Source organism: Protopterus annectens, chromosome 9.part0 (genome assembly GCF_019279795.1).
Source record: "Protopterus annectens isolate FY-2018-M chromosome 9.part0, PAN1.0, whole genome shotgun sequence".
In the NCBI taxonomy this organism is placed as follows: domain Eukaryota; kingdom Metazoa; phylum Chordata; order Ceratodontiformes; family Protopteridae; genus Protopterus; species Protopterus annectens.
The window spans coordinates 857,964,866-857,978,316 of NC_056743.1; positions in this window are offsets into that span (position 1 = coordinate 857,964,866).

Consider the following 13,451-nt stretch of genomic DNA (forward strand, 5'->3'; position numbering starts at 1 on the left):
TTTTATCTGTGCATGATCTGAAAAAGTTATTGGGTGTGTGTTGAAGCTTTCGATTAAATGCACATGTTCCTGTGAAATATAATTTCTATCTAGTCTAACCCAGTTATTGTACCTTGGGGAATAATAAGAAAATTCTGTCCAAGTTCCTACTACTGAATTCACATCTTCCATACCATATATTTTCATACATTTCTTTAGAAATCCAACCTATATTGTTATATTCCCTTCTATGTCCCCCAATACATTCTTGCTATTGTAAATCAAATTCCAGTCCCCACTTATAAGTAATATTCCCTGCTGAAAGCTGATTATTTCTTTGAAAATTGTCTTAAGCTCCATAATTACAGTTTTTGGTAGAATATAAATACATACCAGAATAATCTTCCTCCCTTGCCAATAGCCCTTTACTACTACAAATTTACCATTGTTGTATTTTTTCCTCCTCTATCACTATTGGAGCCCTCTACAAATTAATATAATTACCCCCCCTTTCCTTTGTCTCTGATATTCTGCTGAATGCTCTTCAAGAAATCTTTCTTTGCCAAATGCACATGCTTATGTCTTTCCAAACATTTCTTCTGCAGCACTGATAATTGTCATCTGCATTTCTTATAATGTAATACTCTTTTAACTTTGTCTATAAGTGTAAGACTATTTTTGTTCCAGAATAACATGGATATCATAGCCATAGCCCTCAAACAAACAAAAAAAAAAACTAAATACATTTTCCCAACATTCCCACCCACTATTAACTCAGAATAAACACACAAAAAGTACAGTTTTGTACCTACCATAAATGTAGATGTTCGAGGATCCACATTGCTGCAGTCCTAACCATTGGGTAGTCCGCTGTCCAGTCGGCCCGAATACCAAAGTATATGGCTGACGTCGGTCAAGGCATTAGACTGACGCCAGGGCGTCAGGGTACTAATGCGCATGACCGACGTCATATCCTCAGTCTTTTCTTGCCCCAGATGTCAGAAGACCCTAAAAAGACAAGGCCAAAACCAAAAACACCAAACACTTCTGCACCAAAAATATGTACAATATATACAAAATTACAAGAGTATAACCTCACCCACACAACCACCCCTAACACAGAGGGGAAGGAGGGAGAATGTGGATCCTCGAACATCTACATTTATGGTAGGTACAAAACTGTACTATGTTCTTCATTCCACATTGCTGCAGTCCTAACCATTGGGTAGAATCCCAAAGCAGAGGAAAGGGAGGCTGGCAAATCACAAGGAAGCAGGAGCTGTCAACATGCCTTGCAAAATAGCTGTGGCAAAACCAGCCCTAGATTTAGAGTAGAGAGGAAGGTGGTAATGCTTAGAGAAAGTATGCACTGAACTCCAAGTAGCTGCCTCCAAAATATCCTTAGTTGCCACTCCCCTAAGAAATGCTGTTGAAGTGGCAGTAGCCCTAGTGGAATGAGGCCTAATCCCAGCTGGAATCTCCTTGCCATGATGGGAATAACAAAATGCAATGCAAAACCCAATCCACTTAGAAATAGTTTGTTTTGACACAGGCTTGCCCTGAGAACTCAAAGCAAAAGAAACAAACAACTGCTGAGACTGCCTAAAATCCTTAGTCCTGCTTAAATAATAACGCAACTGCCTGTGCACATCTAAAGTGTGCAAAATCTTTTCCCCTTATTTTGGGGATCTGCATAGAAAGTAGGCAAATGAATAGTTTGGTTTAAAGCCACACTAGAAACCACCTTAGGCATAAAAGAAGGATTAGTCGTAATGATACCCTATCCTTATGGAAAATCAAAAAGGCTCTACCGCCATAAGGGCCTGCAATTCAGAAACCCTTCTTGCAGAAGTAATGGCCAACAAAAAGCAGTCTTCCATGACAAGTATTTCAATTCAGCAGTAGCCGAGGCTCAAAAGGTTGTAGAGTAAGTTTCTCCAACACAAAATTGAGATCCCAAGCAGGAGTAGGAGCTCTAGGGTCTTATATTCTTTGCCCCTCTAAGAAATTGCTTGAACAAAGGGTGCGAAAACAATGGTGGGTCACAATCATAGTGAGCTGAAATTGCTGCAGCATGAATCTTAATGGAAGAGAAAGACAAACCTTTGTCCAATAACTCAGTAAGATATTGAAGAGCCACACTCAAATTAGGCTCAGAAATCTCCAAATTCTTTGCTGCACTCCAAAATAAAAATCTCTTCCATTTTTCTGCGTACACTTTCCTTGTACTAGGTCTTCTGGCTTCCATAATCACATTTAAAACTTGTTGAGGAAGTTGAGACCTGCTGTGTTTCAAAACAGAATATGCCAGGCTGTTAGATGAAGAGAGTGAAGCTTGACATTGAGCAGGTGACCGTCCCTCTGAGACAACAGGTGTGGAATCAAAGGTAAAGGCCATGGAGGCTTCCTTACCAGACTCCTCAGTAATGGGTACCAGTGTTGCCGAGGCCAATCTGGAGCTATTAAAATCATCCTTGGCTTGTCTTGTCTGACCTTTAGAAGCACCTTTGGGAGAAGAGGCAGAGGTGGAAAGGCATACACATGAAGATTTTTCCAACTGAAAGAAAGAGCATCCACTTTCCAAGCTGTGTGATGAAACTTCTTTGTGCAAAACTTTGGCAGCTGGTGGTTTAGTGGAGAAGCGAACAGATCTATGTCTGGAGTTCCCCATGACACTGTCAATTTCGAAATACATGAAGATCCAGTTTCCACTGTGGGGATCCATGATTTGTCTGCTTAACACATCTGCTAAGGAGTTCTGTGCTCGCAGAAACCTTGCCTGAAGAGTTAGTTGCAAGCTGAGCAGTCTCCCATAAAATCATTGCTTGCCTGCATAACGGGTAAGAATGTGTTCCCCTTGTTTGTTGATGTACCACATGACAGTTGTGTTGTCTGTTAGAATCAACACCTGCCCTGGAAGAAGTAACTCCTTGAAAGCCATTAATGCAAACTGGACTGCTAACATCTCCTTCATGTTGATATGTAGATGCTGTAGTCTGGCAGGCCACTTGTCTTGTATCCACTTTCCATTTAGATGAGCTCCCCAAGCAATGTCTGAGGCATCTGTCGTTAGAATCTGACTCGCCTCTGGCCGGGTCACAGAGAGTCCCTTGTTTAGGTGACATTCCTGAGCCCACCACAAAAATTCCTTTTGAATGCAAGGTATTATTTGAATGACAGTGTCCAAATCCTGGCAGTTTTGAGATACCATTGCAGCTTCCTCATATGCAGTTTGGCATTGGGAAGCACCAGAATACAAGATGCCATGAACCCTAAGGCTTGAAGGACTGTCCTTGCAGTCAGCCCGGACTGAAGAGATAGTTGATGGAAGTAAATGGAAAGATTCTTTTGTTTGTCCGGGGTTAAAAGGCCATCTGGGCTGCTGTATTCAGTCTCACACCCAGAAAGCACATGTCTTGAGAGGGTACTAGACTGGACTTTATTTCGTTCACAGAATACCCTAGGCATCTTAGCACTGCTATCACATATTCCAAATGCTGTAAAGGTCTTCCTTTTCTTGAGCCAGAATCAGGCAGTCGTCCAAGTAAGGATAGATTTGAATTCCTTTTAGCCTGAAGTAAGCTATCACTGGAGCCAGAACCTTTGTGAATACTCTGGGCGCATAGATAAGCCAAAGGGCAATGCAGAGAACTGATAATGGGAATTTCCAGCTCGATACTTCCTGCAACTTAGTCTGATAGGCACATGAAGGTAAGCCTCCTTGAGATCTAAAGTTACCATCCAGTGATCTTTGCCCAGCAGAGGTAAAAGCTGTTGTAACATCAACATTTTGAACTTGGGAATGTCCAGATAAGTGTTGAGGATAGATAAATCCAAAATTGGTCTCCACGTGTCCCCCTTCTTTGGTACTAGGAACAGGCGAGAATAAAATCCTAGGCCCCTTTCTGGCACAGGGACTGGCTGTATGGCCCCTATTTGGAGTAACAGAGAAATTTGCTTGTGAGCCTCTTTTCTTTGCAGAGGAGGAATGTCTGGCATGCCTTTGAAAGGAGGCAAGGTATGGAAATAAAACCTGTAACCGTGGTGAATGATATCCAAAACCCATCTGTCTTGGGTAATTAAATCCCAATTTTCTTTGAAAAGAGCCAGCCTTCCTCCCAAAGGTGCTGCCAGACGAGAATGTACTGGCAGCTGAAAAGGAGGTCATTGGGTCTGTTTAGGACTGACCCCTGCCCTCACCAGAAGTCTGAGCAGGTGAACTCCTGTTCTAGGCCTAAAAGAACCTTGAGCTCTGCCCCTACCACGTCTAGACCTACCCCTAGACTGGGAATCATAAGCAGGATATGTCCATCCCTTAGTAGGCCAATTTCTACTAAACTAGGCTGCACCTGCAAAAATCTTTAACAGTTTGCATAGACTTAGCCTTGTCCTCCATTTTCTTTAAAACTGCTTCCACAGGCGAACCAAACAACACGTCAGACTGTAAAGGAGCATCCAAAATCCTTGTCTTAACATGCTCAGCTAAATTCTGATCCCTCAACCAGGCAAGAACAGAACCAGTGGCAGCCACCCTCGAGGAGGCCTGCACAGCATCAAAACCACATTGCAATGAATGCTTACCCACCTGTTCAGACACATGAACTAAATCCTGCAACTCTTTACACTCAATACCTTCCAGCATCCACCTTAGACTTCAATTGTGAAAGGAGGTAATTTTGATATTTTAACATGTGAAACTGGCAATTCAACACCCTCATGGCTAAAGTGGAAGAAGTATACACTTTCTTTCCCCATCTATCCAAAGCCCTTGCCTCTTTATCAGGAGGAACAGGATTTTTAACAACAGAAGCCTTAACACCTTTAGGCCCCTGAGAGACAGTTTCGGGTCTGCCCTAGGACTCTTAAAAGATACTTATGAGCTTCAGGCACCCTATAGTACCTATCCGGTTTAACTGGGGCAGGAGGCAAAGAATCAGGGTTCAGGAAGCCTCTGCAAAACATCTTCCACCACATTCAGAACAGGAGGTATAGCTAAAGGCCTATGCTGGGGTAAAAACAAGAATTCCCTAAGCCTCTTCCTGGAATCAGAGAAATCCTGACCTTCCCATTTAAAATGCTCCCTCATGGAATGCAGAGTCTCTGAAAATGAAAAATCCTCAGGAGGAGAAGCTGAAGGAGTAGAATCATCCACATCAGAATCAGAATAAGGAGGATACTCCTGCAAGTCTTCAGCCGAAGACTCAGAAGCCTCCGAACACTGCTCAAAACTCTCAAACTCAGGCTCCACCCTAGGCCTCTTATCAGGAGGGGGCATAGAACCTCTAATCATAGTAATCAAATCCTCTGCCATTTTAAGCATATGTTTCTTAGGCAAAGATCCTGAAGAGCTAGGAGAAACCCCCACTGAAGTTAAACCTGGCCTGCCTCTCAAAGAAGCCTTGGAAACAGAAGGGAGGCTCTAACCACCTTAGGAAGAGAGGGAAGAACAGCCACCTGAGAAGCCCTTCAGCCTGGCCTACCTCCTGAGAGGACACATCCTGTAACAGTAAAGTCTCCCTGAGACTCCAAAGAAACTCCTGGCAAAACCTCCGGCTCCACTGAGCCTTCTAAAGAACCGACGTCCGGGACTGCTGGTTCTTCCACTCTAGGCTTTGCTGCTTTGTCCTTGCGCTTTGATCTAAGCGGCGGGCGAGCCATCATCGGCATTTTATAATTACAACGCTTCCCAAAACTAACCTGGCACAGTCTAACCTTCTCTTAATAGTGCTTAAATCTAGCACAAGAGCGCATCCAACAACGTCGTGCTCAGGCCCTAAACAAGGTATACACAAGGTATGGTAATCCCTATGAGGTATCTGTTTCCCACAAGAAATACAGTTATTCACTTTTTCTGACATCCGGTTAAATACTGAGGCAAGAAAAAAACAAAATATTCTTGATTCGGTCTGAAATTCCGACTTCAGAAAATTTCAGAACGCCAACCTGCACAAACTGCTTCTGCATCGGACCATGCGGCAAAAAGACTGATATGACGTCGGTCATGCTATACTTTGGTATTCGGGCCGACTGGACAGCGGACTACCCAATGGTTAGGACTGCAGCAATGTGGAATGAAGAACATCTATATATATCTTCAAAAAAATGAAGTTTACTCCTCCTGACAAGAATAACTGCCCCAAAATGACAGCTGCAACCACAGGCATTACCAAACCTTAAATTAAGGTTAACCATACTAAAGTGCATGTTACAGCATGAGCATGTTTCTTCTTACACTGATTGCTTTCAGTTTTTTTCTTATCTCCATTCCCCTCCCAGATGTAAAAAGTAGCTTGAATGTTGTCAGAAAACTTTAACTTTTAGCCCTAAGAAAAAAGTGCAATGGCTGTCTTTAAATAAAACTAAATTTTACACTATCTATTTAATGCATTAAAGTATTAAGGCTGCCAGGGAGCCTGCTATCTCTTTTTCACTTCCCATAATTTAAAATTTTATTTTCCACTGAATTGCTTGCCATTGTACCTGTAAATTTTGCATTTCTCTCAGCAATCTGAATGCTCAGGACCCTCAAAATTAATTGCTTGCACCTTCAGACAGTTTGCCTCAATGTAAATGAAGTCAGCAATGAATCTTTGTCAATTTCACTCAGAAAAGCATATACAAATGCCTTCAGATGCAGACTTCTTGACTCCCACTGAACATTTGTTAATGGAGAAAACATGCTAATATTGTTGCCAGTGTTGCAGCCCAATGTCACAGCATATTCACAATAAATTTGCTTTTGTCAAGCTTTCTACTATGGTTATACTGTAAAGCCTATACTTCTTACAACTAAAAAATACTTGTCTACTTTAATATCTTTAACACATTCAGCAGTCACTGAAAAGACTCCCCTACATTTAAAATGCCCCTGACATTATGCAATGCTGCTTTACTACATATAACTTGCACTTTATATTATGAAAGGGATAATACAAATAAGAAAAAAAATTGTTTTACTTACGGTTACCTTTTTTCTTTTAGTGTCCTTCTAAACATTAATGATATAAAGTAGGGTATATGCTTTACAATCCACCCACAAGTTTAACAAGATCAACAAGCATCAAATTATTCTGAGCCATTTTCTTTACATGCCATATTTTACAAATGTGATTGATGCTTTATAGTCTCCCATTTATTAACTAATTTCAGTGTTAATAGTAGTCTTTCTCTTCATCTCCATCTCCCAGCACCACACCCTGTTTCAAGTGTAAGATACTCCTGATTGTTCTAGTTAACCCCTGTGCTTTTTGCTGTCTTTGAAGTATTTTCCTTTGGCTCATTGGTAAATGTTTCACTAGTAAAGTCTCTATGAGCTTTATTGTCAGAAAAATGAAAAGTAGAGTCCCCTTCTGTTTGTTGGCTCACTTTTTCTTGGATAAACTTTTTTTTACTTCTTCCTTAGCTTGTTCCATATCCCAAAATATATTTTATTCTCGTGGAAAAAATATTCTGAAGACAGCTTGATAAAGCAACTCGAGTCTTACACCTGCCTCTTGACATCCCGTTTGCTTGGATAAATTTGTTTCCCTTCTACATGGTGTACAGTGAATAATCATTTTCTCCAAAATCTGCTGTCTCCAGTTTTTAATAATGTTCTCTTTTGTCAAAGATTTATCAGGATCAACTCTTTCCACTGGTATGACTACATCTTTACTAATATAGGTTTTGACTGCTTTCTCGTGGCTAGGTTTATAGCATACCATCAATGTATTCTTTTAATTAACAAATCCTGCTGTGGAATACCAGTCCAGTTGCTTATTTGTGCTTTCATAAAATTAATACAGTCTGTTCCCTCCTAATTCTTTGGCACAGCAGAAAATCACAAGTTTTTCTCTGTATTTTCTGCCTTCTAACAATACCAGTTTTTATAACAATTCTTCTTTAGATGTTTCATACTCCGCTAACCTTTACTTCCTTTCAACTTCTGATTTTTGCAGTTTTATCAGTTCATCTGAATAACCAGTTAAATTTCTAGTATTTTTTCAGCCTTTTGGTTTTTGAGTTGATATACACCGTCAGTGTTTCATTTATTTTAATCACCTCTACATAGATTTGATTTATTGTTTCCTCTACATTACTGGAAGCTGTCTCTTGTACCAACACAGAAGCTTGAACTGCTTTGTGCTGAGCATTTACAGGATTCTTCCTAGGTATTGTTTTCTCTTTACCTTTTCTGGTTGATTTTCTTTCAGATTCTCTAAATTTCTACATTGCTGCCTTCCGGGTAGTGTACTTGCAAGCTAGTAACTGAATTTTCCCAAAAGGATAGTTTCACTGGCTCCATTTTTCTCAGTTTTTTTTTTTCTCACTGGGAGAGCTGAAATTAAGCTGTTGATCAGTGTGCAGCCATCTTGGAAAATTTCAAGCATTTTTCATTGTTCTGCATTATACATTTAAGTTTGCATTTTATCAGTTATCATATACTACAACATTACATAAATAACTTTATCCCTGCCTACCTTGTCATCTTATAAGTTGGATGCTTGGGAGCTGTCTGTTTTTAAAAAAGGTTTATTTTATATACCAGCCACATCAATAAGTGACATATTGTTAGATTTGCATGTATGCTCGCAGTGTTTCATTGAAGTTAATGTTTGGCAACCAGCCGAGTAATTCCACCACGGCTTTAAAAAGACCTAGTTTGTTTAATCTGCAACTGCCCCCAATGTTGAGTTATTTGCTCAACTGTGTGAGGAAGACATATGTCATGCATTATATGCTCCCCATAAAAAAAGTTTTTATAACTTAAATCACTCTGAACAAAAAGCTTTGGCTAATTTGATGCACAATCATAATTTATGCATTAGACTGGCAGACAAAGGGGGGGCCTTTGTTGTTTTGAATCCCATTAATTATCACAATGCCAAGGTGAACATGTTGAATGAGAATGTGACTTATTCCAAGGTGGACTATTCAACAGTTCAGAGGTTGCTGAGACAGATACATGATACATTGTACAATGTGTTAATGTGCAGGATTATAGATGAGACTATCTACCACTTTTTATGTGTGGATTACCCTACTATACCTATCATTAAGGGACTGCCCAAGATCTGTAAGGATCCTTCTAACCCCCCCCCATGTGCCCCATTGTTGCAGGGGGTAGTGGGCCACACATCCCCTGTCAATGTTTGTTGAAGAGAATTTGAAATACTTTTTACTGACTATACCTATTGTTTTAAAGGGTACCAATAATTTTTGACTGATTTAAATGATTTTTTATTTGTAGCAGTTTTAAGGATTGCCTGTTAGTTACTTTGGATGTTAACCTCTTTACTTCTATTTCCGATGAATATGGGACATATGCTGTTAGGAATATTTTAACTACTATGAGTGAGTTTAATACTGACATGGTAAACCTAATATTCACTTTGCTAGAGTTAATTTTGAATAACAATGTTTTTATTTTTGAGGATGATATCTACCTGCAAAAATGGGGTGAGTCTATAGGCATCCTATGTGCTAGTTCTTATGCTAATCTTGTCCTGTATACCTGGGAGTTAATGCACATTTTTAATAATAATGCTTTTTCACAACATGTCATGTTCTACCGACATTTTGTGGATGATGTTTTTCTTTTACGGTCTGATAGGAATTCTTTATTGTGTCAATTTGTTGAAAGATTGAATTCCACTACAGAGTTTTTTGAATTTATCCTGTGGTTTTCTGATTGTAAGATCAGTTTTTTTGGATGTGCAACTCATTAAGAACACACTAGGGCATGTTTCTACTAAGCTATATCATAAGGAATGCTGGAGGAATGAGTTGCTTAGTTATGGTAGTATGCTTCCCAGACACTGCCCCCAAACGTTGATATATTTGTTCGATTGTGTGAAGAAGACATATGTCATGCATTATATGCTCCCCATAAAAACGTTTTTATAACTTAAATCACTCTGAAAAAAAAGCTTTGGCTAATTTGATGCACAATCATAATTTATGCATTAGACCAGTGGACAAAGGGGGGGGGGGGCGTTGTTTTGAATCCCATTGACTATCACAATGCCATTGTGAACATGCTGAATGAGAATGTGACTTATTCCATGGTGGACTATTCAACAGTTCAGAGGTTGCTGAGACAGATACATGATACATTGTACGATTTGTTAATGTGCAGGATCATAGATGAGACTATCTACCACTTTTTATGTGTGGATTATCCTACTATAACTATCATTAAGGGACTGCCTAAGATCTATAAGGATCCTTCTAACCCCCCCCCCCCATGTGTCCCATTGTTGCAGGAGGTGGTGGGCCACTCAAGCCCCTGTCAATATTTGTTGAAGAGAATTTGAAATACTTTTTACTGACTATACCTATTGTTTTAAAGGGCGCCAATCATTTTTTGACTGATTTAAATGATTTTTTACACACTTCTAAATACTTTCTTTCTTCTACTTTTGGTAAAAAAAAATAGAATTTATTTTGTTTGTTATCTATCATAATTACTATGTTACCTTGTATACAATTGTTTTGTCTGACAAGTGAACTGTATCTATAGTTGCAATATTCTGCTTTGTTTTATGTGGAGCTTTTCTCCCCGGGCCTCTACTGAAAATGGACACATATCTAATTAGACTAGCCCGGTCAACAAATGTAAAATAAAATAAAAATAAATTAAAAAAATGATTTTTTTTAATTGTAGCAGTTTTAAGGATTGCCTGTTAGTTATGTTGGATGTTAACCTCTTTACTTCTATTCCCAATGAATATGGGATAGATGATGTTAGGAATATTTTAACTACTATGAGTGAGTTTAATACAGCATGGTGAACCTAATATGCACTTTGCTGGAGTTAATTTTGAATAACAATGTTTTTATTTTTGAGGATGATATCTACCTGCAAAAATGGGGTGTCGCTATAGGCATCCTATGTGCTAGTTCTTATGCTAATCTTGTCCTGTATAAAATTAGAAGTTATGTACTCACCATGATGTTCCATCTGAGTAGGTGTATTCATTTGTCTGCAACCTGTGGGTTATGGATCTGATATCGGATCCGAACCGGCATGGTTTACCAGCTATGGATCCAAGCTCTCAGCTCCTCCCCTCATCCATAATGCCCTGCTCTACCCTCATCACCTCAGATCGAGTTTGCCAACAGCAAAAAACACCCTGAAAAGGGTAACACACCATATGCAGGAAACTGAAAGGCCAGGGGGATAGGAGGGCGGGATGGTTGCAGACAAATGAATACACCTACTCAGATGGAACGTTATGGTGAGTACATAACTTCTAAATCTGAAGTAGGAGATTCATTTGTCTGCAACCTGTGGGACAGAGTCCCCAGCTACCTGAATCTTGGGCCATCATGGAAGGATATTCCGGATCACCGCGGAGCCAAATGATGCTCTACCCCTAGATGCAAGATCCAACTTATAGTGGGAAATAAAAGTATGAGATGAAGCCCACGTGGCTGCTGCACAAATATCATCTAGAGGAATCCTAGCCTTAAAGGCTGCCGAGGTAGAAACTGACCGGGTTGAATGAGCGTGTACACTCTCCGGTGTGGGCCTTCCTGAAGCTTGATAAGCCAACAAGATACATTGTGAAATCCAACGAGACAGAGACTTTAGAAATTGGCTTGCCCAAATTAAATTTAGCAAAGGAAATGAACAACTGGTGGGATTGCCTATGACCAGCCGTCCTGTTTAGATAAAATCTAAGTTGCCTGTGAACATCTAAGGAGTGAAGCTTATATTCACCTTTGTTTTCATATTTAGGGAAGAAAACAGGGAGGTTAATGGATTGATTAATGTTTGCTTCAGAAGCTACTTTAGGAAGAAAGGACGGGTTGGTCCTGAGGTAAACACGGTCCGGATGAAAGACCAAGTAAGGAGGTTTAGCTGATAATGCTTGGAGCTCTGAAACTCTCTTGGCCGAAGTAATGGCTACTAAGAAGGCAGTCTTGAACGACAAGAATTTGAGATCTACCGTAGCCGCCGGTTCGAAGGGGGGGGGGCGGTCAAGGCCTGGAGAACTAAAGAAAGGTCCCAGGGAGGAACCGCTTGTTTTACAGGGGGCCTGAGAAGGAAAGTACCTTTAAGGAAAATTTTACACAACTTGGCTGACATGAGTGGATTGGAGTCATGACCAATGTGATAATGTGAAATTGCCGCAAGTTGTACTTTGACCGTGGAACTGCTAGCACCATCGTTAAAAAGAGTGGTTAAGAAATCAAGCACTAACGGGAGAGGAGCAGTGAAGGGATTCAGGCCTTGCCGCTCCGCCCACAAAGAAAACCATTTCCACTTGCTACGGTAGACTTTCCTAGTGGACGGTTTATGAGCTGCCACCAGGATCACCTTAACAGGGGACGAAATACCGGGAGTCCTGATCAAGAGTGGAACTGGAGCAGCCAAGCGGTCAGCTTCAGGTTGTCCAGGTTCGGAGGAGATAGGCAGGAAGGATGAGCTATCAGATCCGGAATGGGATCTAGAATCCAAGAGGGATTCACCGAGTGAGACCTTAGGAAGGGGAACCAGATCTGTCGAGGCCAAAACGGAGCAATGAGAATCATTCTGCACCCCACCCGAGAGGCTTTCTGAAGAACTTGGAGCATCAGAGGCAAGGGGGGATAAGCATACAGAAGACCGGGTGGCCAAGCAAGTACCAGAGCGTCTCTTGGGGAACCTCCTGGAGGAGGTATCAGAGCGAAAAACTGTCGCACTTGGTGTTTGAGGGAGAGGCAAAAAGATCGCAAGAAGGAGTTCCCCACCGTGCGAATATGCGTTCCGCTACTTGAGTATTGAGAGACCACTCGTAAGGGGTCAGAATGGTGCGACTGAGCTTGTCCGCCAGGATGTTGGACCGACCCGGAAGGTGCGTTGCTATGAGAAAGTGGTTGGTGGAGATTGCCCATTCCCAAACCCTCATGGCTTCTCGACAAAGAGGGTAAGACCTGGTTCCTCCCTGCTTGTTGATATACCAGACAACCGACATGTTGTCCGATTGAATCGCAATTGTTCCCAAGGGAAGAAAGTCCTGAAGTGCTAGCAACACTAAGAGCACAGCTCTCATCTCTAGAACGTTGATATGCAGTAAGGTCTCTGAATCGTTCCACGTGCCTTGGACGGTCCGGCCTGCAAAATGCCCCCCCCACCCGAGGCGGGAGGCGTCCGTGGTCACCGTGGCGAGAGGGGGAGAAGCACAAAATGGGCGGCCTCTGTGGAGATCTGGGGAGTGAAGCCACCACAGGAGGGACCGCTTGCAAGCCTTGCTGATCGCAATGGGATGATGCATAGGAAGAGCAAGGTAAGACCACTGTACTAAGAGAGTCCACTGGAGGATGCGCATATTGAGCCTGGCGAGAGGAAGAAGTGCTATAGCAGACGCCATGGACCCTAGAGCCCTCAGGACCAACTCCGCCGGAACTGAATTTGAGTGGAGAATGGCCCGCACCTGGAGCTGCAGATTTTGAACTCTGTCCGCAGTGAGGAAGGCTTTTAAACTCCTTGTGTCTAACCTGGCCCC